Genomic DNA, 25,470 nt, shown 5'->3' on the forward strand with positions numbered 1-25,470 from the left:
CCACCACTGTTATTCAACCCAGTGCTTGAATTTCTAGCCAGTGCAATAGGAAAATAAAAAGAAATAAAAGAGGTACAAGTTAGAAAGGAATAAATTAAACTATTTCTGTTAGCAGATGACATTAATACATACATACATACAAAATCTCAAGGATTCTACCATAAAAAATAGAAATAATAAGTGAGTTCACTAAGGTCATGGGATACAAGATAAGCATACAAAAATCAATTGTATTTTTATATACCATCAGTAAACATGTCATCATTGGAATTACAAATATGATACCATTTATAATGTCTTAAAAATATGAAATATTTAGATGTAAATCTAGCAAGACATCCTCAGGACTAACATGCTTAAAACTACAAAGCACTGATTTGAAAACAAAGTCACCAAATGTCTAAATAAACAAAGAGACATACTGGGTCCATGTATTGGAACACCATGCAGTACAGATGTCAGTTCTTTCTCAAATTGATAGATAGGTTTGATGAACTCCCTATCAAACTTACAGCATGATTTTTCTATATACACACAAAATTATTCTAAAATTTAAATAGAAAAGATCAGGAACTACAACAGTTAAAACAATTGTGAAAAGAATAATAAATTAAAGGCAATCAGCCTGTCCAATTTCAAGACTTATATAACTATGGTAGTCAAGACTATATGAAACTGGCAGAGGCATGGTTACATAGATCAATACAAAAGGATAGAAAACTCACAAACACACACACACACATATGCCTAAGTGTTCTTGAAAACAGTGCAAAAGCAATTGTATTGCTTTGTCCATTGGTGTTGGACAAAATGGATCAGCATAGGCAAAACAAAGCTTGACTTAAATCTCACACCTAAAAAAAAAATTAGCCCAAAATTAATCACAGATTTAAATTTAAAACCTAAAACTATAAAACTTTTAGAAAGAGAAAATTTTGGAGATCTAGGTCTACCTAAAGTGTTCTTCAACTTGAAATCAAAAGCGTGATTTATAAAACTAAAAGCTGCATTTTTTTAAACCGATAAACTTTATTAAATTAATAAACTGCGCTTTATTAAATTTTAAAAAATTTGTTCTATGAAACTATATTAATATGATTATGAAGTAAGCTACAGAGTGGGGAGAAATATTTGCACACCACATAACTGACAAAGACTCACATCTGGAGTATATAAATAACTGTCAAAACTCAACAGTAAAAAATGCAATTAGAACATGAGCAAAAAATATTGAGATATTTCACTGAAACCGATACACAGATGCAAAAAAGGTACATAAAGAAATGTTCAACATCATTAATCATTAAGGAAATGAAAATAAAAACCAAACAAATATTGCTACATACATCTCAAAATGACTGAAATAAAAAATAATGGCTGGGCGTGGTGACTCACTCCTGTAATCCCAGCATTTTGGGAGACCGAGATGGGCGGATTGTCTGAGGTCAGGAGTTTGAAACCATCCTGGCCAACATGGTGAAACCCTGTCTCTACAAAAAATATGAAAATTAGCTGGGTGTGGTGGTGGGCGCCTGTAATCCCGCTACTCGGGAGGTTGAGACAGGAGAATTGCTTGAACCCGGGAGGTAGCCGGGGTGATAAGAAACTTCATTTCAAAAATAATAGTAATAATAATAATGACAACACCATATGCCAGCAAGGATGTGGAGAAACAATCACTCATACATTTATGGTGGGAATAGAAAATGGTGTAGTCACTCTAGGAAAACAAAATCTTGGCAGTCTTATAAAATTAAACATGCAACTACCATGCAACCCAGTAAATGCACTGTTAGGCATTTATACTAGAAAAATGAAAACCTATGTTCACACGAATACTTGTATGTGAATGTTTATCACAGCTTTCTTTGTAATAACTCAAAACTATAAGAATCATCCCTGATATTCTTCAACAGATGACTGGTTAAATAAACAGTGATATATCCATACTATGAAATACTACTCACCAATAAAAAGGAACAAGCTACTAAAACATGCAACAAACTGGAGAATTGCCAGAAAATTGAATTATGCTGAGTGAAAAAAAGCCAATCCCAAATGTTTACATACTACAGTAAATTTTGTGTGTGTTATGTGTATATATATACACATACATATACAGAATCATACTATTTTGTATATGAAATACCTAACAAAATTATAAAATGGAGAACAATGGTCATGATGGGTTAAGCAGAGGTGAAGGTAAGAGGAAAGTGGGGATGACCATAGAAGGGTAACATGAGGGATCCTTTTAATGATGGAGTGTTCTGAATATTGACTGTATCAATGTCAATATCCTGGCCATGAAATTGGACTATAGTTTTGCAAGAAGTTATTGTTGGTAGAAACTGGGTAAAGGGTACAAAAGATCATCTGTATTATTTTTCATAACTATATGAACCTAATATTATCTCAAAATAAAAGTTTAATTTTTATTAAACTTTTAAAAAACCTTAATTAGCAGAAAGTAATAATCAAGGGATTAATTGTAATATTAAATTTTTCCATATCTTTCTGAGATGAGACCCAGGAATGGAACTATCTCTCATATACACTTCCTCTCTCTTGCAGAGAGGCATTCAGATATGTATCATATAAGATTTGCAATAATACGCTGTGTTCTAGATTTTCTTAATTTCTAATTTTTTCCTTTTGTACTCATAACATCTTTGTATAACATTAAAATTTTTCTTTCCATTTTTCCTGGTAACCCAGTGCTTACTGAAGGAATGTGGGCTCTCTCTCAGTTCACAGACACCAATATTTCCTGTGAACTGTATCCACAAGTCCCTATACTTTTCTTTTTCATGTATTACTTTATAATGATACTCGAGTCTTCAGGAACCCAAAGAGAAGTATTATAATCTTTTCCAAGTACTGTTTCCCATAAGCCTGCATTCCTACGTTTTTTAATTCTCTAGGCCTTAACATTTATGACCTTAATGAAAATATTAAAAAAGTTATTTTCTATGCTTTATTTTCTTGATAAATTAGGGCTTACCTGATAAGGATTTGTGATGAGTGTTGGTACCCAAATCCATCCCTCATGTCTCCTTCTCTTCAGAAGCCTTGGGGAGGCTACCCACAAACAGTAATGGCCAGTGAAAAACAAAGTGCTACTTTTTTCAGCATTGGAAAAGCGCTTCATACCATAGTCGATGCTCTGCTATAAAAGTCCCTCATTGAAACATGGTAGAGTCCAAAAGACCTCAGTCATGCCTCTTGCTTCTCCCACGTAGGCCCTTCAGAAAGAGCATGATCTTATAAATACATCTACCAGAGATGGATAAGCCATAACCAAGATGCTAGGATGGTAGTGCTCACCTTGAAGAGGCAATGAAACTGGATTAATATGAAAACTTAACCAAAATTGCAGCTAAAAAGGTCATTAACTTGTTCTCTTAGGTGTTTAATTTTTTAGTACTAAATTATCATTTTATTATCATTATCTGAGATTAATTAAGTAAACAAATCAGAACTATTAATGTATTTTTCCCAAAGAAAGTTGTTGGAGGAAATGACTATCAGCACTTTATTTGGCTTACTCAATTTACTTTTAGCAATAATAAAGCATTTGGAAATTTTCAAACAGAAGTCATTATAGGCAATAGAGAATTTATCCAAGTAAAATTCTATTTAAAAATAGACCCCTTAGGGAATATTTTCAGCATCATGCAAGACAAAGAGGTCTGCTTTCACCATTACTCTAGAATGACATTATACTGGAAATCCTAGCCAATGTAATAAGTCAAGTAAAAGGAATAAGATGGATCAGAATGAGAAGAGAATATTTTCAATATTTTCACATTGTATTCTATTTAATTCTGAGTAACTAAAGCAATCACCATGGTTCAAAATTTAGGTAGAAAGAAGTACGTAGTAAAACATCTTTCTCCCATCCCTATCTCCAGTCTCAATTTCCTTCCCTGGAAAAATTATATTATTAGATTTTTTCTTATCTTTCTATATATAGTTTATATACACGTGTTCAGGAAAGATTTCTCTTTTTTTGCAACAGGATCTCACTCTGTCACCCAGGCTGAAGTTCATTGGCACAATCTCTGCTCACTAAAGTTTTTTTTTTGTTTTTTTTTTTTGAGACAGAGTCTCGCTCTGTCGCCCAGGCTGGAGTGCAGTGGCGCGATCTCGGCTCACTGCAAGCTCCGCCTCCCGGGTTCACGCCATTCTCCTGCCTCAGCCTCCCGAGTAGCTGGGACTACAGGCGCCCACAACCGCGCCCGGCTAATTTTTTGTATTTTTAGTAGAGACGGGGTTTCACCGTGGTCTCGATCTCCTGACCTTGTGATCCGCCCGCCTCGGCCTCCCAAAGTGCTGGGATTACAGGCGTGAGCCACCGCGCCCGGCCACTCACTGAAGTTTTAACTTCCTGGGCTCAGGTGATTCTCCTAGCTTAGCCTCCTGAGTAGCTAGGACTACAGTTGTGTATGCCACCATGCCTGGCTAATTTTTGTATTGAAAGATTATTTCTAATGATACACTTCATATTTGAGCAGCAATAAGTTTTCTCCCTGTGGCTGATTCCTATTCAAATGGTGGCTGGCGCTTAGAGTTGCTCTAAGGTGAACACTCCAAATAATGCCAAGTCTGAAGTGAGAGAAATGATTCATGTGGTTAGCAACGTCTCCTATGGGCAAGATAGCCAATGTGTCAACCTGTAGCATATTTTATATTCCTGAATTGTCATTCATTAGTTATTAGGGGAACTAAGCAAAACACAGCATCTCCAAGTGACCAACACACACCATACAATTGTTAAGGCAAACTAAAAAGCATAATATAATCCAAGAAAGCTAGATAAACATCCATAACTGTGATTGTCACCTGAATGACTTCAATTCCCCCTTCCATAACAGAAGCCAGGAGAAGGATGAAAAAGGGAAATGATTGTGGAGAGGAAGTTGTCTCCTGTCTATAGAAAGAGACAAAAGAATGATAACAGACTCAGAAGCATTCCCTGCCATAGATACTCCAGGATTTATAGATAACAAGAGGAATGGCAGCCATCTGCCCAGTTCCAGGGACTTCTGTCTTTGTGTAACTGTCCCCGTCCCATAACTATCAGGACCCTTTGTATCTTCCTCGACCTGTGAGTTGTGCAGTTCAAATGCTGTCTTTAAAAATCTCTAAAACAAATTTATAGCCAAAAATTAAGTAAGTTTACTCCAAGGACCTATGTATCCCAGAATAATAATTCATATATTTTTCTATTTTACAGCTAAAATTATACCTAGATTTATTGTACAAGTGAGTTTATCAACAGGCATCACAGTGAATACCTCATAGGAGCATGGCATAAATTCAATAGAAGGCATTTAAATTAGTCCAGAAAAATAGACAATATTCAATATGCTAATTATCAGGTTTTCAACAAAATAAAAATCCAAAGTTAAGCACATTTTCTTATAAATTGGCAATTTATAAGAATTTGTTATAGTGAGTTAGATCTCAGAACTTGCTACAATGAGTTAGATCCTTGAACAACTCTAAATCACTCCAATCTCACATCTCTTATGAGTCTCACTTTTTTAATGTATCAACAAGATAGATAAGATTATCCCATAGAGACCACAAAACTATGGACCTAGAACCAAGACATTTAGTACAGCTCCACGTTTGTTAAGTGACAGGATATTTCCAGTCATATCCAGTCATATATCACAAGACTTTGTAATGGTGGGAAAGATGGAACAAAGAGAACAAAATAAATGCTTGTTTTTACCACTTCTATTCAATGTAGTACTGCCAGGGCAATTAGGCAAGGAAAAGAAATAAAAAGCATCAAATTTGGAAAGGATTAAATAGTTATCTTTGTTCATACCCACACAGCTGTTAAAACTAAATAAAATAATTCTACAAAGTTACTCACAAAAATTATTTGTTTTCATACACTAACAATAAAAACCCCAAAAAAGAAATTAAGAAATCAATTTGACTTACAATGGCATCATAAAGAACAAAATACTTAAAAAATACTTAAGCATAAACTTAACCAAAGAAGTGATGAAAAACTTACACATTGAAAACTACAAAATGCTGCTGAAAATAATTAAATATAGCACAAATAAGTTGAATGACATCTCATGATTAAGGGTTTGAACACTTAATATTTTTCAAATGTTGATACTATCCAAAAGATTTCACAGATTTAATGCAATCCCTATGAAAATCTCAAAGCCTTTTTTTGCAGAAATACAAAAATTTATCCTAAAATTTATATGAACTCTCAAGGGACCATAAATAGCCAAAACAATCTCGGAAAAGAACAAAGTCAGAGGCCTCACACTTTCTGATTTTAAAACTTACTACTAAGCTACAATAAACAAAAGAGTGTGGTACTGACATAAAGACAGACAGACATATAGACCAAAGCAATAGAATAGAAAGCCCACACATATATACTCAAATGATTTTCAACAAAGTTTCCAAGACTATTCGGTGGGAAAGGAGCAGTCTTTTCAAGAAATGGTGTTGGGAAAACTGGATAGTCACATGCAAAAGAATGATGTTGGATCCTTACACTACACCACATAAAAAGTTAACCTGAAATGGATTAAAGACCTAGATAAAAAAGCTAAAACTATAAAACTAACAGAAAAGAACATAACAGGAAATTTTCATAATATTGAATTCAACAATGGTTTCATGAATATAATAAATGCACAAGCAACAAAAGAAAAAATATATAAATTGGACTACATCAAAATTAAAAACCTTTGTGCATAGAAAGGCACTATCAATAGAGTGAAAGGCATCTCATAGACTGGAAAAGTGTATTTTTAAATCTTATGTCAGCTAAGGGATAAATATCCAGAACATATATTTATCCTACAACTCAACAACAATAAAACAAACAGCCCAATTAAAAATGGACAAAAATCTCTCTTTTTTTTTTTTTTTTTTTTTGAGATAGAGTCTTGCTGTGTCACCCAGGGTGGAGTGTGGTGGTGCAATCTTGGCTCACTGCAGCCTCCACTTTCAGGGTTCCAGTATTTCTCCTGCCTCAGCCTTCTGGGTAGCTGGGATTACAGGCACACGCCACCATGCCCACAGCTAATTTCTGTATTTTTAGTAGAGACAGGATTTCACCATGTTGGCCAAGCCAGTCTTGAACTCCTGACCTCAGGTAATCCTCCTACCTCAGTCTCCCAAAGTGCTAGGCTTACAGGTGTGAGCCATCGTGCCTGGCCTTAAAAATGGACAAAAATCTTAAATAGACATTTCTTCAAAGAAGATATGCAAATGATTATTAAGCACATGAAAAGATACTCAATATTAATAATCATTACAGAAATGCAAATCTAAACCATTATTAGAATGACTATTATAAAACAAAACAAGTGTTGGTGAGATTGTGGAGAAATTGGAGGCCTGCGTAGTATTGGTAGAGATGTAAAATGGAATCGCCATACTGTTTTCCATAATGGTTGAACTAATTTACAATCCCACCAACAGTGTAAAAGTGTTCCTATTTCTCCACATCCTCTCCAGCACCTGTTGTTTCTTGACTTTTTAATGATTGCCATTCTAACTGGTGTGAGATGGTATCTCATTGTGGTTTTGATTTGCATTTCTCTGATGGTCAGTGATGATGAGCATTTTTTCATGTGTCTGTTGGCTGTATGAATGTCTTCTTTTGAGAAATGTCTGTTCATATCCTTTGCCCACTTTTCGATGGGGTTGTTTGTTTTTTTCTTGTAAATTTGTTTGAGTTCTTTGTAGGTTCTGGATATTAGCCCTTTGATGAGTAGATGGCAAAAAGTTTCTCCCATTCTGTAGGTTGCCTGTTCACTCTGATGGTAGTTTCTTTTGCTGTGCAGAAGCTCTTTAGTTTAATTAGATCCCATTTGTCAATTTTGGCTTTTGTTGCCGTTGCTTTTGGTGTTTTAGACATGAAATCCTTGCCCATGCCTATGTCCTGAATGGTATTACCAAGGTTTTCTTCTAGGGTTTTTATGGCATTAGGTCTAACATTTAAGTCTCTAATCCATCTTGAATTAATTTTCGTATAAGGAGTAAGGGAAGGATCCAGTTTCAGCTTTCTACTTATGGCTAGCCAATTTTCCCAGCACCATTTATTAAATAGGGAATTCTTTCCCCATTTCTTGTTTTTCTGAGGTTTGTCAAAGATCAGATGGCTGTAGTTGTGTGGTATTATTTCTGAGGACTCTGTTCTGAGATTCCTCAAGGATCTGTTGAGGAATCTGTTCTGAGATTCCTCAAGGATCTAGAACTAGAAGTACCATTTGACCCAGCCATCCCATTACTGGGTATATACCCAAAGGATTATAAATCATGCTGCTATAAAGACACATGCACACGTATATTTATTGCAGCACTATTCACAATAGCAAAGACTTGGAATCAACCCAAATGTCCATCAGTGACAGACTGGATTAAGAAAATGTGGCACATATACACCATGGAATACTATGCAGCCATAAAAAAGGATGAGTTTGTGTCCTTTGTAGGGACATGGATGCAGCTGGAAACCATCATTCTCAGCAAACTATCGCAAGAACAGACAACCAAACACCTCATGTTCTCACTCATAGGTGGGAACTGAACAATGAGATCACTTGGACTAGGGAAGGGGAACATCACACACTGGGGTCTATCACGGGGAGGGGGAGGGGGTAGGGATTGCATTGGGAGTTATATCTGATGTAAATGACTAGTTGATGGGTGCTGACGACTTAATGGGTGCAGCACACCAACATGGCACAAGTATACATATGTAACAAACCTGCATGTTATGCACATGTACCCTAGAACTTAAAGTATAATAATAAAAAAAAAAATAGGCAAATCAAAAAAAAAAAAGAAAGAAATGTAAAATGGATCAGCTTCTGTGGAAAATAGTGTGGAAGCTATTCCCAAAATTAAGTGTAAAATTACCATATGATCTTGCAATCCCATACCTGAATGTATCCCAAAAGAATTGTAAGAATGGTCTGGAACAGATATTTATACACTCATATTCATAGCAGCATTATTCAAAATAGCCCAAAGGTAGAATTAACCTTAGTGTCTATCACTAAGGTTGAATGATGGATGAATTGATAAATGAAATGTGGCATATACATATACAGGAATATTATTCATCCTTAAAAAGAAAGGAAATCCATGGATAGACCTTGAAGACATTATGCTTGATAAAATAAAGCAGACTCAAAAGGACACATATGATTCCAATTATATCATGTCCTTAGAAGAGTCAAATTTATAGAGACAAAATATAGAATGGAATTTTTCAGGAGCAAGGGGAAGAAGATGATGGAGAATTGTTTAACAGGTATGGAGTTTCAATTAAAAAGATAAGTTCTGGAGATGGCTAGTGGTAAGGGTTGCTCAACAATGGGAATGTATTTAATGCCACTGAATTGTACACTTAAAAACAGTTAAAATGGAAAATTTTATGTTGTATATATATCATCTATATTCATGTACATATATAAACAATTGTAAACATATAGTCTTTATTTAAAAGAGAGTGTGAGCAAAGGATGAAAGCAGCTTCCTTCCAGGCTTGCCAGGAGGCCCACCGCTGTCAGTATCTCAGATTCTAAATTTTTGAACTTAGTGCTAGGAGGGAGAAAGCTTCCCTCATGGGATAGCTTGGTGTGGCATGTGAGCTTTTAAAGCCCAGGACCTAAGACCCTATAGATACTTCTGTAGGTACTCCCTGAGCCTGCACCTTCAGAGACACAAAAGTGATGCAAAGACTTACAATTCACCTTCAAACCTCACAATGTTTTGGTTTTCATGCTTAGCCAAAAAAAAGGTGAAGAAAAGCAAGAAATTCTACTTAATTTACATCTACCATGCCCATTGCCCTGTTCATTAATTTACTGATTTTACTAATATTTTTCAAATGTGCACAGCATGCTCAAAAAGATAAAAATTATAACCCACAAGTAGCTTATATTTTAGAGGAGAGACAACTAATATTGAAATTAGACTCAGGACTTACTATATAATCTAGAGGGCCTAGTGTCAATTGAAAATTTAGGACCTGTTGTTCAAAGTTATTAAGAATTTCAAGCTGGTGATAACAAAGTATAAAACCAAGTATGAGTCCATGAAGCTGGTCCTGAATAAACTGATATGGAATGTTAGTTTTTATATAATAAGTGTATAAAAGAAAAAGATAAAGCATGGAAGAGCGCTAAAAAACGAAGAGCTTTCCATTTTTAGGGAGGGTGAAGAGGGAAGATGTCTGAAAAAAAACGGGTTTCAATTAATAAGCTAAAAGAAGGAAGGGAGCCATGGAGCCATCTGGAGAAACGCGCTCTTGGCAAAGGATACAAAAACCCCAATTGGAAACATGCCTATGTCCAGCTTACTGAAGAAACAACAGCTAGAGTAGAGGAATGGAGGAAAACAGTAGGAAAATTTGAGGCTAGAGACTTAAAGGAGTAAGGAAAAAGGAGATATGGCCAATACCAGGTAAGATGTCTTAGGTTATATTAAGGACTTTGACTTTTACTATGGATGAGGTCACAGAAAGCCCCTCATGCCAGGTTAGGCTTATACCTTTGTATATTACATAAAAGTTTAAAAACTTACAATCAAGCTCTACTAATTTATCTTCTCCCTTGACCTTAAAAGAGGAGATGAAGAAGAGATATTTATTGAACTCCTCTTAGAAACCTGAAATCGAACAATAAAGTGGATTCATCAAAGTCTCTCAGATATTGTCATTTGGGCTATACTACAGCTGTCATGTGGGATGCCTTAGAGCCCAAACATTTCTTTTTGTCCTAGAACCATGGTCTAAATCATTCTCTTCTCCCCTCCCCTATCCAGTCCCCGTTACATTCATTTAGGCCCCAGTATACTTAATGACAAATTCAGTGGTTACATTGGTTTAAAATCCGTAATATCTAAATAATAAGTATTTGCAAAAACAACATTCTCTTGGAAATGTATCCTTAAAATAAATTAGGAGAACATAGAGAGCTATTTGTAGAATTTTACCAGCAAATTAAAACTTGCAACCTCTGAAAACATTTTAAATTGTCACATTAACAATTTTATATGTATATTCTGAATACTTATTGAGTAAATATTTCTACCAATTGCAAGCCAGTATATAAACTTTTCTTTGAAAAAAGAATGATGGAAAGATACTGTGCTTATGTGCAAGGAGCTTCCACTGTAATATACAAGAGTGGAGAGGTGCTCACATTGCTAGAAGGAGGGAGGCAGGAAAAAATCAGATGACAAAGTGCCAGAAAAAATTAGGAAAATAAATTACTCCTGGCTGCAGAGCCAGGTGAGCCTTCATGGAAAAGCAGCAGTGTTTGACAGTCACGGGAAGGCATATTTTCTGTCCCTTATTCAATTGGTAAAGGGAAGAGAACATAGTAAATAAAGAGAAATAGATATAGGATGAGGTAATGAGAGGATAGAAAATATGGGGGAAAACGATTGGGAAAAAGAAGAAAAAGAGGTTTCAGAAAACATGAAGAAACATGGTAGTTGCTGAGATATATAGACAGAAAATAAAAGGGGAAAAATAGAAGAGGAATTAGAAAAGGGAGGAAGAAAAAGATGTGAAAAGATTGAGGTCAGCAGAGTTAGAGGACAAGGCAGTGAGACATTTGCTATTAACTCCAGAGAGTGTGCCAAAAGCCTATGGGTTTCTGTCTGGGAGACCCCCAAAATACAACCTTAGGTCTGATACCTTAATCTCCACACAGCTCTAGATCCACTCAGATACACATTCCCTTCTATTCTGTTTTTGTCTAACTAACATAGCAATACTCACTCGTTTTGCTTAGGAAACGCCTAGGGTTCAATCTCAAAATCCCAACCCAAGAAGCGCCATAGGTTTTTGTGTAGTGGTTGTTGCTTGTGTGTTTGAAAGCCACAGAACTTCTATGTTTTACCCTTGCAAACATAACTAGGAATAGAGAACACTGTCACGTGCCCTGAGGCTACCCAGTGGGTCCAGAAGTAAAAGTAAAACTTTCCCAACCACTTTTTCATATACAAATAGTGTTAAATTTGAAACCAGCAGCTGTGCACTTTAACCACTTTCTCTTGTGTGATTTATTCCAATCGCACTTCTTAAATAAAACTTCCATTTTAGCTATGGAAATAGATTTCCTTCCTGAACAACTTGTTCTTCTAGAAATAAGCGTTGAGTCAGATATGTGACAATGATTCTGCCAAAAGAAATATGCACCATAAACAGCGTCTTCCTATTTGTAGTTGTCTCATGTTGCTCTGTGATGGGAAAGCTTCTTTATCCACATTTTGGCCATGAAGAGGAAATGTCTCACGGAAACGGATGAAAACAAATTTCTGAGAAGTGAGAATTACCTATGGGGCAATTTAAAATGTCTTTCAGAGAGCAGGAAAATGCGGTTTAAAGTATTGGTAGGTACTCAAACAGTACCTACCAAACAGTACAGTCGGTTTCATCCACCACTTCTCAAGGACTTAGAAGTAAAAGCCTATTTTAAAGTTAGTCTGGAAAGAGCAATTTCACTCTAGAATTTGCCCTACTTTCGATTTCCTAGGAAAAAATACTTGCTTTTGGTATTTGATAATAAATAAAAGCCAATCTTAGTGAACATTTTTCCTATAGCTTACATTATGATGAGTGCTTATGTAAGTCGTCTCATTTTATTGATAAAACAGCCGTAAGAGGAAGACATGCTGATCTCCATCAAACAGACCAGGCAACTGAAGGTTCCTAGCCCATATGCTAGTAAGTCAGAACTTGGATTGGGACCAAGCTTAGATTATTCAAACAGTAGGTGCTTAACCAGTATCGTATGTGGCCTCTAATTGAAGCTTCTTCATTAAAAGACAATGTGCAGTATTCTAGAGTCTCAGCTGGTGGGCTAGGACAGAGAGTTGGGCTTCTGTGGCTGAACATGGGAAGGGTTTGTTATGTGAGACAGGAGAAAAGTTAAGGAAAAAAAGTTCCAACAAAGCCATTTAAATGAAGTCAGAGATAGCAGTTGTGTAGACCAGATGGGGAAATAGATGTACTATGATCAAAAGCCAAGTTTCAAAACTATATATGAACTTGATATAAATGGAAACAGGTCAGAAATAGTGGAGATGGTCTGGGAGAACTGGCTTAATGTATCGAGGTGCCCAGAGTTGGTCCTTGGGTTTGTGAAAAATGAGTGGATTGTGCTAGCTTAAAGGATATCATACTTTACCATATGAAAATTAACTCAGTAAGATAGCGATGTGTCTGCCAGCTATCAGAGTATGCTGTTTCTGGAAGCAGCAAATAGGCAAGAAGTTCTATAAACTGTAGTGCTTTTATCATAATTATCACCATCATTAACTATGAGAAGCAATACATAAAGTCAGAAATAAATATGCTGCATATTAAGAGGCAATGTTGGAAACCAATATCAGACCCACAATGCACTTCAGCTTTTATGTATGATACTTTTCTTCTTCTATTTCCTTCAAAATTTTTAAGTCATACAAAGTATTATTATATCAAATTTATAAACATACTTTTTTTGTAAAAATACTACATACTGATAGTTTAAAGAACAATAAAGAAGATTAACATTCTAATACTCATAAATAGCCATTAACATTCGGTATCAGCCCAAGCATCATAGGGAGACCCTATCTCTACAAGTAATTTTAAAAATTAGCTGAATGTGGTGGTGTGCCTGTGGTCCCAGCTACTTGGAAGGCTGAAGCAGGAGGATTTCCTGAGCCCAGGAGGTGAAGCTGCAGTGAGTCACAATCATGCCACTGCACTCCAGCATGGGTGACAGAGTAAGACCCTGTGTCAAAAAAACAAACAACAAGAACAATAACAAACATTTAGTAAATATTATTTATGAAAAACTATATAATTCTGTTCTTGTTAACTAACTTAGTTAACTTGGAATTCAACTGAATTTAAGTGAAACCAAAAAAAAAGTGTTAATGTAAAACAAATGGAGTTACTGAGCTTCAGAGAGTGAGTATTCTTACTTTGGAACAGGCTTCTAGTTCTGAACAGATCTGATTTTTCTGTCCTGTGCTCAGGGGAGATTTGTACTGCACTATGCTCCTTTGCTGATTGATAGGACCATGTGATTTGGCCACTCAGGGGATGGGTATGTGTACTCTCTAAATCTCACCTCGAATCGTATTGTGGGAAGAGTTTGGGTTACAGAGGCAGATCTCTTAGGGCTTGGTTCTATCCTTGTAGTAGTGAATGAGTTCTCTTGTGAGATCTGGTTATTTAAAAGTGTGTGGCACCTCCCCACAACCTTACTCTTGCTCTTGCTCTGACCATATGATGTGTCTGTGCTGTCTTTGCTTTTACCATGAATAAAGCTGCCTGAGGCTTCCCCAGAAGCCAGGCAGATGATGGTGCCATGCTTGTACAGCCCACAGAACGATGAGCCAATTAAACCTCTTTTCTTTATAAATTATCCAGCCTTAGGTATTCCCTTATAGCAATGCAAGAACAGAGTAACACAGGGATTGGGAGTGATAATGTGACTTCCAGACCGAAGAATCCAACTATCATATATGCTTCCCTAACAATCTTTTTCCTTACCTTATTCATCAGGGAGGCTACATAATCTGGACAACGCTGCTACATGATGAAATTTAATGGATGCAGATGCTGAGACCTATAGCTGACTTTACAAGAGGAAAACATAGCCTCGTTATAGTCAGACACTGAGATTGTGAAATTGTGTATTACTACAAGTTATCCCCACCAATCCCGAATAATATCCTATAAGAGCAATATTTAGTTCCCAACTATGCCTCTAAAGTTTAGAAAAATTATACTAAAAATTAACAGGTTGAACTACAATGGTGAATAGAATGGCAGATCACAAGGTCGGGAGTTTGAGACCAGCCTTGCCAACATAGTGAAACCTTGTCTCTACTAAAAATACAAAAATTAGCCAGGCATGGTGGCGCATGCCTGTAGTCCCACCAACTAGGGAGGTTGAGGCAGGAGAATCTCTAGAACCCGGGAGGCGGAGGTTGTGGATCATGCTACTGCACTCCAGCTTGGGCAACAGAGTAAGACTCTGTCTCAAAAAAAAAAAAAAAAAAAGAAAAAGTAAAAGGAAAAAGAATGCACAGCACCGAGAATAAACCATAATGTAAACTATGGACTTTGGATGATAATGCATTAATGTAGACTCATCAGTTTTTTGGGGTTTTTTGTTTTTGTTTTTGTTTGTTTTTGGAAACAGAGCCTCTCTCTGTTGCCCAGGCTGCAATGCAGTTGCACAGTCTTGGCTCACTGCCGCCTCTACCTCCTGAGTTCAAGCGATTCTCCTGCCTCAGCCTCCTGAGTAGCTGGGACTACAGGCGCATGCCACCATGCCCGTCTAATTTTTGTATTTTTAGTAGAGACGTGGTTTCACTAGGTTGGCCAGGATTGTCTCGATCTCCTGACCTCATGATCCGCCCGCCTCAGCTTCCCTAAGTGCCCGAGATTACAAGTGTGAGCCAACACCCCCCGCCGACTCATCTGTTTTAACAATGTACCATTTGGGGATGTGGGGGATGTCAATAGTGGGGAAGGTTATGCATAGGTGGGGCTGAGGAGCATATTGGAACTTTCTGTACTTTATGCTCAATTTTTCTGTCAGTCTAAATCTGCTCTAGAAAAAATAGGTCTGTTTTTAAAAATTATCAGGTTGAGATATCGTACTTTTAAAACCACACATTTCAATATTGGCATCTATTGTCTATTTCTATTCTATATGTGAGAAAATTGACATTTCTTTCAGTGTTTCTTCAAATTCTTAAAAATTAATGTTATCTATATTACTTTTACTTTTTTATACTTATATAAAATTTCCTTCTGTTTTATAAACATAATTTTTATAGTTGTTATGTCTTACATGTCTGACTAAATGGATTAGATGTCCACCCCAAATGCTTTCAACGTGATTTCTATATCTTGAGTTCTGTGTTGTTTCTTTTCCTTTTTGCATGGATTTTCTTATTCATTAGAGTTTTGTTTGCTAGCATCATTTCTTGTTTATTTTGGTAATAGGAGCTTAGATGCTTCAGTCTTAAACTTCTTGAATACCCATAGATGTTCTTTGTTACCTTTATACTAAAATTGACAACAGGGCTAAAGATCTAAGTATCAGGTCACACTTTTCTACAAAATTATTTTCTTTCTACTGGGATGAGTGGTCATGTGGAAAGTGTGAGACCCAAATTCCATATAATTTGCTTTGTCTGCTTCAATGACTACTCACATAAGCCTTCTGTTTTCTTTTTAAATTAAGTAGTGTTATCAAGATATAAATTGGTGTTTACTTTTTCCGCATCAAAATCTTCTGGGGATTGATATGTGCTTTTGCTCTGAAGATAGCAATGTTCTTTGTTTCCAAAGAACTTTGAGTTTATATACTTAATTACATTTTCTATTGTATGTAGTCTTTTTCAAGGACATAAATTATGTATATGTTATATCTCCTCCCTTACCCTTGACTACGATCTTTTCTGTAATAAGTGTTTTTAACATTTTATTCTAATTTGTATTGTTTCTAATATGATATTCATCTCTCGGATAGATTTTATTTTCTCTGAGTTATTTTCTGAGAGTTCACAGTTCATTTTTCATTTTCTTTTCCATCTTTGTAGCACCTTTTTGAGATATGTTGTAAAAGAGAACATGTTGTCTACAGCGTCCTGGAACTTGTCCAGAATTGTCAGCCTGAACTCTTCAGGTGGAAATTTGGGTAATTTCTGTCTCCTGTATTTGTTGCCTTTTAAAAGGTTATCAGTTGCATTTTCTTTAAATACACATTTTCTCTTTATCGATCTATCCAGCAGAGAATAAACAAACATTCAAAACTCAAATATACAAAAATATAACCTTTGTTATATTTTATATATTTTATATATTGACATATTAAATTATATGTATTTATCATTTACAACATGATGTTTTGAAGTATATATACATTTTGGAATGACTAAATCTAGCTAATCAACTTATGCATTAGCTAATATAGTTATAATATTTGCAGTAAGAATACTTTACATCCACTCTCTTAGCATTTTTCAAGAATATAATATATTATTAACCATCATCATGTTGTAAAATAGATTTTTTGAATGTATTGCTCCTGTCTAACTGAAATTTTGTATGCTTTGATCAACATATCCACAACACTCCTCCAACTATCCTAGCCCCTGGTAACTACCATTCTACTCTACTTCTAGAAAATTGACTTTTTTGGATTCCACATATAAAGAAAATATGTGGTATTTGTCTTCCTATGCCTGATGTATTCCACTTAACATAACATCTTTTAGACTTATCCACATGGTCACAAATGACAAGATTTCTTTCTTCTTATGGTTGAATAATACTCCTTGTGTATATATACCACTTCTTTTTTTATCTGTTTGTCCATGATGGACACTTAGGTTGATTCCATGTCTTGGCTATTGTGAATAGTGCTTCTATAAACATGGAAGTGTAGACATCTCTTTGAGATAGTGATTTCATTCTTTTGTATGTATACCTGGTAGTGGGATTGCTGGATTATATATTAGTTCTACTTTTATTTTTCTAAGAAACTTCCATACTGTTCATCTTAATGGCTGTTTTAATTTACATTCCCAACAGTGTCCAAAGGTTATTTTTTCTCCACATCCATACCAATATTTATCTTTTGTCTTTTTGATAACAGCCATCTTAACAAGTGTGAGGTGATATCTCATAGCGTTGATATCTCATTTGTGTTTCCCTCATGATTAGTGATGTTGAGCATTTTTTCATATATCTGTTGGCCATTTTATGTCTTTCTTTGAGACGTATATTTTTTGAGTTATTTGTTTCATTCTTATTAATTGAGTTGAGTTTCTTATATATTTTGGAAATTAGCATTCTATCAAATATATAGTTTACAAATATGTTCTCCCAATTTATAGGTTATCTCATCACTCTAATTGATTGTTTCCTTTGCCGTGTAGAAAATTTTCAGTTTGGAAGATGGCCGAATAGGAACAGCTCCAGCCTCCAGCTCCCAGCATGAGTGACACAGAAGATGGGTGATTTCTGCATATTCAACTGAGGTACCGGGTTCATCTCACTGGGGCATGTCGGACCGTCGATGCTAGTCTGTGGGTGCAGCCTGAACAGCAAGAGCTGAAGCAGGGCAAGGCATCGCCTCACCTGGGAAGTGCAAGGGGGAAGGGAATTCCTTTTCCTAGCCAAGGGAAATTGAGACCCACAACACCTGGAAAGTGAGGTAACTCCCACCCTAATACTGCACTTTACCAAGGGTCTTAGCAAATGACACACCAGGAGATTATATCCCACACCAGGCCCAGAGGGTCCCATGCCCACGGAGCCTCCCTCATTGCTAGCACAGCAGTCTGAGATCTAACTGCAATGTGGCAGTGAGGCTGGGGGAGGGGCACCCATCATTGCTGAGACTTAAGTAGGTAAACAAAGCTGCGGGGAAGCTCAAATTGGGTGGAGTCCAACACAGCTCAAGGAGGCCTGCCTGCCTCTGTAGACTCCACCTCTGGGGACAGGGCATAGCTAAACAAAAAGGAATAGAAACCTCTGCAGATGTAAATATCTGTCTGACAGGTAATTTATAGATTCAATGCCATCCCCATTAGGCAATCAATGACTTTCTTCACATAATTGGAAAAAACTGCTTTAAAGTTCATATGGAACCAAAAAAGAGCCCACATTGCCAAGACAATTCTAAGCCAAAAGAACAAAGCTGGAGGCATCACACTACCTGACTTCAAACTATACTACAAGGCGACAGTAACCAAAACAGCATGGTACTGGTACTAAATCAGAGATATAGACCTTGGAACAAAACAGAGCCCTCACAAATAATACCATGTATCTACAGCCACCTGATCTTTGACAAACCTGACAAAACAAGAAATGGGGAAAGGATTCTATATTTAATAAATGGTGCTGGGAAAATTGGCTAGCCATAAGTAGAAAGCTGAAACTGGATCCTTTCCTTACTCCTTATATGAAAATTAATTCAAGATGGATTAGAGACTTAAATGTTAGACCAAAAACCATAAAAACCCTAGAAGAAAACTTAGGTAATACTATTCAGGACATAGGCATGGTCAAGGACTTCATGTCTAAAACACAAAAAGCAATGGTAACAAAAGCCAAAATTGACAAATAGGATCTAATTAAACTAAAGAGCTTCTGCACAGCAAAAGAAACTACCATCAGAGTGAACAGGCAACCTACCGAATGGGAGGAAATTTTTGCAATCTATTCATCTGACAAAGAGCTAATATCCAGAACCTACAAAGAACTCAATCAAATTTATAAGAAAAAAACAAACAACCCTATCAAAAAGTGGGCAAAAGATATGAACAGACACTTCTCAAAAGAAGACATTCATACAGCCAACAGATACATGAAAAAAATGCTCATCATCACTGGCCATCAGAGAAATGCAAATCAAAACTACAATGAGATACCATCTCACACCAGTTAGAATAACAATCATTAAAAAATCAGGAAACAACAGGTGCTGGAGAGCATGTGGAGAAATTGGAACACTTTTACACTGTTGGTGGGACTGTAAACTAGTTCAACCATTGTGGAAAACAGTGTGGCGATTCCTCAAGGATCTAGAACTAGAAATACCATTTGACCCAGCCATCCCATTACTGGGTGTATACCCAAAGGATTATAAGTCATGGTGCTATAAAGACACATGCACACGTATGTTAATTGTGGCACTACTCACAATAGCAAAGGCTTGGAATCAACCCAAATGTCCATCAGTGACAGACTGGATTAAGAAAATGTTGCACATATACACCATGGAATACTATGCAGCCATAAGAAAGGATGAGTTCATGTCCTTTGTAGGGACATAGACGCAGCTGGAAACCATCTTTCTCAGCAAACTATCGCAAGAACAGAAAACTAAATACCGCATGTTCTCACTCATAGGTGGGAATTGACAATGAGATCACTTGGACACAGGAAGGGGAACATCACACACCCAGTTCTATTGTGGGGAGGGGGATAGTGGGAGGGATAGCATTAGGAGATATGCCTAATGTAAATGATGAGTTAAATGGGTGCAGCACACCAACATGGCACACATATACATATGTAACAAACCTGCACGTTGTGCACATGTACCCTAGAACTTAAAGTGTAATTAAAAAAAAAAGAAAATTTTCAGTTTGTTGTCATCCCATTTGTCTATTTTTGCTTTTGTTGCCTGTGTTTTGGAGTCATACTTAAAAAATCATTGTCCAAACCAATATCATGGAGTTTTTCCCCTGTGTTTCTTCTAGTAGTTTCATAGTTTCAGGTATTATATTTAGATATTTAATCCACTTTGAGTTGATTTTACTTATAGTGTGATATGAGAGTCTAATTTTATTCTTCTGTATGTGTATATCCAATTTTCCCAACATAAATTATTGAAGAGGCTCTCCTTACCACATTGTGACTTCTTGCCTTCTTTGTTGAAAATCAATTGACTGTAAATGCATGAATTTATTTCTGGGTTCTCTATTAGGTTCCATTGGTCTAAGTGTCTGTTTTTATGGGAATACCATGTTGTTTTGTTTACTATGGATTTGTAGTGTATTTTGAAATTAGGTAGTATGATGCCTCCAGTATTGCTCTTTTTGCCAACAATGGCTCTGGCATTGAGGGTCTCATGTGGTTTCAAAAAATTTTTCAAATATTTCTGTAAAGAATGTCACCAATATCTTAATAAGGATTGCATTGGATCTATAGGTTATTTGTGTAGTGTGTATATTTTATTAACTCTTCCAACCCACGGACACGTGATATCTTTTCATTTATTTGTCTCCTCATTTTTCCCTTCAATGTTTTATACTTTTTGGTGAACAGATCTTTCACCTCCTTGGTTAAATTTACTCCTAAGTATCTGAAGCTATTATAAAAGAATTTTTTTTATTTCTTTTACAGATAGTTCACTGTGAATATATAGAAACTACTGCAACTTTGCTGAATTCATTTCTTAGTTATAACATTCTTGAGTGACATCTTTAGGGTTTTCTTTACATAAGATTATATCATCTGCAAGTAGGGACCACTTAACTTCTTCTTTCCAAATTTGGATGCCTTTTATTTCTTTCTCTTATCTAATTGCTCTGACTAGAACTTCCAATATCATATTGAATAGAAATGACAAGAGTATCCTTGATTTGTTCCAGTTCTCAGGGAAAAAGCTGCCAACTTCTCTCCGTTGAATACGATTTTAGCTACAGGTTTTGTTGTGTATGCCCATTATTGTGTTGCAGGCCATTTCCTCTATAACTAATTTGTTGAGAGTTTTTATCATGAAATAATACTAAATTTTGTCAAATGTTTCTTCTGCACCTATTAAAATGACCATATAATTTTTGTCCTTCATTCTGCTAACGTGACGTATTACATTTAATTTATGTATGTTAGGCCATCTTTGCATCCCTAAGATGAATCCCATTTGATCATGGTGAATAATTTTTTTAAATGTTGTTGAACTCACTTTGTCAGTGTTTTCTCATTGATTTTTATGTCTATTTTCATCGAGAATATTGACCTGTAGTTTTCTTTTTTTGCAGTTTCTTTGCCTGGCTTTGGTATCATGGTTAAGCTGATTTTATAAAATGCTTGGAAATATCCTCTCTTTTTCAATATTTTGAAATAGGTTGAGATGAATTTGTATTAGTTCTACTTAAATGTTTGATAGAATTCAACAATGAAGCCATAAGTTCCTGGACTTTTATTTGATGGCAGGTTTTTATTACTGATACAATTTTCTTATTCATTATGGATCCATTAATATTTTATATTTATTTTTAATTAAGTTTTGATAGTTTTCATGCATCAAGGAATTTATTTCTTCTAGTTTGTCCAATTTTTGGCACATAATTTTTCATAATAATCTCTTTTGACCCTTTGTATTTCTGTTTTATTAGTTGTGATGTCTACTTTTCCATTTCTAGTTTTATATATTTTAGTCTTCTCTCTTTTTTTCTTTGCCTAGCTAAAGGTTTACCAATTTTGTATACCGTTTCAAAAAAAATGCAGTTTTGTTGATCTTTTCCAGTGTTTTTCTAGCCTCTATTTTATTTATTTCTCCTCTCATCTTTATTATTTCCCTCCTTCCATTAACTTTGGGTTTAGTTTGTTCTTGTTTTCCCAGTTCCTTGAGGTGCAATGCTAGGTTGTTTATTTGAGATCTTTCTTCTTTTTTGATATAGGTGTTTATTATTAAGAACTTCCCTCTTAAAACTCTTTTTGCTATATCCCATAGGTTTTGGTATATGGTTTCCATTTTCATTTGTCTCGAGAAATTATTTAAATTTTCCTTTTGATTTGTTTGTTAACTCATTGGCTGCTTAGGAGCATGTTGTTCAGTATCCATATATTAATGATTTTTTTCAGAGTTCCTCTTGCTATTGATTTTTAGTTTTATATCATTGTGGTCAATAAAGATATCTAACATGATTTTAGTCTTCTTAAATTTGTTAAAACTTCTTTTGTGGTATAACATATCATCTGTTTTGGAGAATGTCCCATACGTCATTGAGAAGAATGTTTTCTGTGGCTATTGGATGGAACATTCTGTATATGCCTGTTAGGTTTGTTTAATCTAGAATGCTTAAGTCTGAAGTTTCCTTAATAATTTTCAATATGGATGATTTGTCTACTACTGCCGAAAGGTGCAACACTGAAGTTCCCTACTATTGTATATTGCAGTATATTTCTCCCTTCAGATTGGTTTTTTTTCTGAGACGGAGTCTTGCTCTGTCACCCAGGCTGGAGTGCAGTGGTGCAATCTCAGCTCACTGCAAGCTCTGCCTCCCAGGTTCATGCCATTCTCCTGACTCAGTCCTGAGTCGCTGGGACTACAGGTGCCTGCCACCATGCCTGGCTAACATTTTTGTTTTTGTTTTTGTTTTTTTTTTTTTGAGACGGAGTCTCGCTCTGTCACCCAGGCTGGAGTGCAGTGGCCGGATCTCAGCTCACTGCAAGCTCCACCTCCTGGGTTTACGCCATTCTCCTGCCTCAGCCTCCCGAGTAGCTGGGACTATAGGCGCCCGCCACCTCGCCCGGCTAGTTTTTTTGTATTTTTTAGTAGAGACAGGGTTTCACCATATTAGCCAGGATGGTCTCGATCTCCTGACCTCGTGATCCACCCGTCTCGGCCTCCCAAAGTGCTGGGATTACAGGCTTGAGCCACCGCGCCCGGCCAATAGAGATGGGATTTCACCATGTTAGCCATGATGGTCTCGATCTCCTAACCTCACAATCTGCCCATCTCAGCCTCCCAAAGTGCTGGGATTACAGGTGTGCCTGGCTCAGATTGATTTTTGTTTGCTTTATATATTTAGTTACTTCAATATTGTCTGCATATATATTTATAATTTTCATACCTTCTTGTTGAATTGACTCCTTTGTCGTTATATAATGATATTCTTTATCTCTTTTTATACTTTATTACATAAAATCTATTTTGTCTGATATAAATATAGCTGCTTTTGCTCTCTTATGGTTTTCATTAGCAAAGAATATCTTTTTTTTAATCACTTCACTTTCAGCCTGTGTGTGTTCTTACAAGTGAAAGGAGTTTCATGTAGACAGCATATAGCTGGGTCTTGGGGTTTTTTTTAATTCATACAGCCACTGTATATATTTTAATTACAAATTTTAATTCATTTACATTTGAGGTAATTATTGATAGGCAAGGACTACTACTGTCATTTTATTAATTGTTTTATAAGTCATTTGTTCCTTTCTTCCTCTCTTGCTATCTTTCTTTGTGGTTAAGTGATTTTCTCTAGTGGTATGTATACTTTTCTTTATCCTTTTTGTGTGTGTGTGTGTATCTACTATAGGTTTTTGCTTTGTGATTACCAGGAGGCATACAAAAAACATCTATAGTTGTAAAAGGTTATTTTAAGCTGATGATACCCTTCATGACAAAAATTCAGAACTTTATATTTTTACTCCAAACTCTTCCCACATTTTGAATTTTTAATCCCACACTTTACATCATTTTCTATGACATATCTGTTAAAAATTATTGTAGCTATTATTATTTTTAATAGTTTTGTGTTTCAACCTTCATTGAGGACTATACATTCAACTATTACAATATTAGAGTATTCTGAATTTGACTGTCTACTTTTACCAGTGAATTTTATACTTATGGATGTTATTTTTATTGTTAGTGTTCTTTTCTTTCAGCTTGAAGAACTCTCTTCAGCTTTTATTCAATAAGACAGGTATGATGGTGAGAAACTTCCTCAGCTTTGCCTGTCTGGAAAAATCTATCTTGCATTCATTTATGAAGAACAACTTTGCTTGGTACAGTATACTTGATTGACGGTATTTTTTTCCTTTAGGACTTTGAATATTTTATCTATCTCCTAAGATCTCTGCTGAGAAGTCTTCTGCCAGTCATATTGAAACTCTCATACATTATTTGCTTTTTCTTGCTGATTTCAGAATCCTCTTTTTGTCTTTGATTTTTGACAGTTTGATTATAATGGTTTAGATAGTTTTATTTGGATTGAATCTGATTAGAGACTTTTGTCCTTCCTTTATCTGGATATTTACATCTTTCTTTGGGTTTGAAAATTTTTCTACAATTTTTTTATTAAGCTTTCTATCGTTTTATCATTCTCTTCTCCTCCTTTAACTCCTGTGATTCAAAAATTTGTTCATTTGATCCTGTCCCATAAAGTCCATAACTTTCTTCATTCTTTTTATTCATATTTTTACTGTATGTTTTTAAATAACCTGGTCTTGAAGTCACAAATTTTCCCTTCTGCCTGATAAATTCTGCTGTCAATGCTCTTTATTGCAGTTTTTATTTTGTTCATTATACTTTTCAGCTTCAAAACGTCTGTATGTTTTTTTACTACTTCTGTTTCTCTATTGAATTTCTCATTCTGGTCACATATTTTTCCTTGTTTAGTTAAAATATTTCTCTATATTTTCCTGAAGTTTGCTGAGCTTCCTAAAACAGTTATGTTAAACTCTTTGTCAGGCAGTTCAAACATCTCCATTTCTTCAGGGTCAGACAGTCCCTGACATCTTATTTCTTTGGTGATATTATGTCTCCATCATTGTTCTTGATTGTTGTGGTTGTGCATCAGTGGTTGCATAATTGAAGAGGTAGATACTTATTTCAGCCTTCACAGACTAGTTTATTCTGGAAAATCCCTGTAATAGGCACACTGCTGGGGTACACCAGAAGCCCAGGGAAGTTATGACTGTCACAGTGCTGCCAGAAGCACAGCATCAAGCAAATGCTGGGGTAAATCTGATTCCCAGTTTCACTGAGGCCTGCTGCTTAGAAGTTTTTAGAGCCCAGGGTCTCCTCTGACCCCTGATGCCCACTGAGGAAGCTGCAGCTACACACAGAAGGAAGCTCAAAAGCTACATTAAGCCCCACTACAGAAGGAAATTGAAGATGTCAAGATGCGGTGTGA

General features: G+C 35.8%; 1 long non-coding RNA gene across 2 annotated transcripts in view; it reads right to left on the reverse strand.

Annotated features, from left to right (window-relative positions):
• The window catches only part of LOC105496003 (uncharacterized), a 48,925-nt gene extending 37,027 nt beyond the window's left edge, over positions 1–11,898 (reverse strand). Inside the window, exon 1 of one of the 2 annotated variants that reach the window (XR_011607870.1) lies at positions 11,795–11,898. This is a non-coding gene — a long non-coding RNA (uncharacterized lncRNA). The remainder of the gene's footprint in view (positions 1–11,794) is intronic. The other variant, XR_011607871.1, reaches the window with a different exon arrangement.
• Positions 11,899–25,470: the final 13,572 nt, after the last annotated feature.

This window comes from Macaca nemestrina, chromosome 9, assembly GCF_043159975.1.
Source record: "Macaca nemestrina isolate mMacNem1 chromosome 9, mMacNem.hap1, whole genome shotgun sequence".
NCBI lineage: Eukaryota > Metazoa > Chordata > Mammalia > Primates > Cercopithecidae > Macaca > Macaca nemestrina.